The sequence below is a fragment of the Trachymyrmex septentrionalis genome, unplaced genomic scaffold (genome assembly GCF_001594115.1).
Source record: "Trachymyrmex septentrionalis isolate Tsep2-gDNA-1 unplaced genomic scaffold, Tsep1.0 scaffold40, whole genome shotgun sequence".
NCBI classification, from domain to species: Eukaryota; Metazoa; Arthropoda; class Insecta; order Hymenoptera; family Formicidae; genus Trachymyrmex; species Trachymyrmex septentrionalis.
In genome coordinates, this window is record NW_017305569.1 from 5122296 (window position 1) to 5125594 (window position 3299).

The window sequence follows — 3299 nt, forward strand, 5'->3', positions numbered from 1 at the left end:
ACTAATCGACAAAGCGGAAAATTTTAAAAGAACTATGATTGAGCACGTTTTAATTTTTTTTATTTCTTGCAAAATAATTTATATAAAGACAACAAAATTTCCAGAACATAGTAAACGTTTAATTAATATATATTATAGATGTATATATGTATATGGTGTGCCTTCCAACACAAGCGACAGAAATGACATAATGGATCATTACATGTTTATTGTTTGCCAATGTTAAACAAAAATGATTACTGCGTCACTATGTAGCTTGTTGGAAGGCACATATATACGAGTATACTCGTATACCTACATGATATATGGACGTCCTTGGGCGTTCAAAGAATGATCTGAACTTTGCAAATAGGCGCTCATTTCGCCTCAAATAGGTCCCAAATAGATACCCGAAGGATAATAGATCCAATGGACGCATCAATAACCGTCCATTTCCTGCCCATTATTTCGAAGACAAAATTTTATTATTTTTTTAAATTAAAATTGTTTCATATAAGAGATTTGTATAGTATGTATATGAGTTTACCTGAAATTAGATATTTAAATTGGTTTTGAAAAACATACTTATATTATACTGGTATTCAGTAAAGACTGTAATGCTCAAGAATAGATTCCTGAGATTATTTTGAGACAAAAATCCTAATATCAAAATGTCGAGGTTACAATAGTTTTTAAATTATAAGCATTTAAATTTAACGAATTACATCACTTAAAGTTTGCGCGTAAAGATGTAATCGGCATTTTGTGTTATATCACACGCGCAACGTGTTACCTGAATGCGCAAACTTTAGGCGGTATGATTCACTCACTTTAAATGCTTATAAGTCAAAAACTATTACAGTCTCGAGACATTTTGGTATTAGGATTTTTGTTTCAAAATGATTTTATGAATGTATCCTTAAGCATTATTATAGTTTTACCTGACATCCTGTGTATGTATATATATGTGTGTGTGTGTGTGTTGTGTGTGTGTGTAAAATTGGATATAAAATAAATATTTTCAAATAACAAAAAGATTATGCAAAGATGTTTCCAAAGAAGAGATAAATAATCGTAAAAAGAATAGATGTAATAGATGATAAATGCAAATTTACGGAAATTTATGGGAAATGTTTGACGTGTTTTTACGGAAAGAGAAAAAAATAGACGTCGCGCATTTTGTCGCGCATTGAAATACGAGTTTGACTCTACCGTTTTTGTAAGACTAACGCTGACATCGCTTTAGCGCAAAGTGCTAATTCCGTGGAAATTCCACGTTTGTAGACAACGACTCGAGTTTTGGCGAGTCTAAGCGACTTATCACCCGCTGGAGACGGACAAAGTCGTAAACTGAAACGAACACGTTACATTCGTTCAAAACGCGTAACGAAAACGATTCCGTCTGCTGTTGCATAAAGTGATCTGACTGGAAGGGCTATCACAAATCAATTTAGTTAGATAATCGGATTCCTAAAACTGTTTTTCTGTCCATCCGTGTTTACGTGTTCTATTACTCTGCAACACGTAAGGAACACATAAACACTTATTATTTATATAATCTTATTTATATAATCGATACGGTATTCTGATATTTCATGTTATTTCATTAAAAAATTTACGAAATTGAAGAAAAACAAGACGATCTGTTTTCTAATCGCTATCTCTGAAATGCTCAGATTAATTATTTAACTTTCTTCTTTATATTTTTTACTATTTCCTTCTCGTGAAACCCTCGTTTTAATGAAACACTTGGTACTTATGGTCGATTCTTATTTAAGAATTTTAAGATTCTCTTAAGTCTTATAGTCTTAAAGATGTCATAAACAATTTAAATCAATCAGAGAATTATATTAGCAATTAAGGTATTATTTAAAACCGTTTTAAAATAAGAACGGACTATAAATACCGCCCACAGAATCAGATTAGCAAAATAAAATTTAATTTTTATAATAAAATTTTACATTTTTTAAAATTTAGATTTATAATTAGGGATTAGTCACAAACTATCGAATACAAGTTTCATGGAAATTCGAATCATTTGGTATTTGGATCTGTCATTTTGAATCTACGATTTTTAATTTGGTAATTTTTTAGATTTTGTTTTTACTTTTAAAATAAAAAAACAGCGAAAATTGTCACATTTTTTCAAGAAGTGAGATATTTCTCCAAAAATAGCTGCATTTTTACTTTTTTAAAGATTTTATTCCATTTAGAGAACATTTTCAATGTTTTCTCTGAATCCTTATAACATTATAGTGTCAAAAAATAAACGAGCTGAAACCGAATCCGCGGTGTGCCCGAACCGACCCATGACTAATTCTCACACAATAGCTCAACCCCCACCAGCATCAGAAACTATACATGTTACAAATACTAAAGCAACTTATAAATAAAACAGAATCGGCGTATCTGATTTGAAAAAATACAATTTTCTTTTCCTAAATTTGATATAAAGAAGACTGTTTCAATAATATGTTGTTTTAAATACATTTCTTGAACATTTAAAACATAAGATATATTTAGGAAATGTATATATATGAAACATTTCATGTGGAGATTTTGCTATTGTTATCGTGCACGTTATCATCACGCTCTTGTTAACAATTGGGATAACAATTCATCCTCTCAAAAAAGATAAGGTTCAGTAAACCGCATTCTTAAAAAGGACAGGCCTCAGGTAAAACTTTGTCTTCCTTTAAGAGAATGTAAGCTTATCTTTTTAATTCTTAACTGACCTTTCCAGATAATAAAGTCAGTGAGCGCACGCGGCACTGAATGCCTCATCACAAATTATTATTTTGAAATTATAATAATAGGATAAGTAATGGGGCAATCATCATAAAAGCAAGTAAAATATATTTATAATAAAATATAATATTAAAATTTAACTATAATATAATATTAAATTTTGTGTCTACTTTCTTATAAAATTAAAAGTTTGGTTAAATGTAACTAGAAAATTAAAAATAAGATAAAAATTAAGAGATTTGCTAAAAAATAAAGATATATATTAATTTATAATTAAATATAAGAAAGTAATAACAATGTTTTTATAGAAAAATAATATGAAATAAATTGTTTAAAAATAATAATTATAAATTAATAGTAACATAATAATTTAACCTAACTCTAACCTAAAGGGATATTAAACATTAATACGAAAAATTAATTAAAATTAGGGAACAGTTCAACATTACGCATTATTACAATTATTTATTATATTTAAACAAGATTTTATTTACATTTTGAAACGTGCGTGGCACTCCGTGTTGCAAAACGTATCATACTGAAAATGGATAAAAGGCTAGCCAACTTAATAG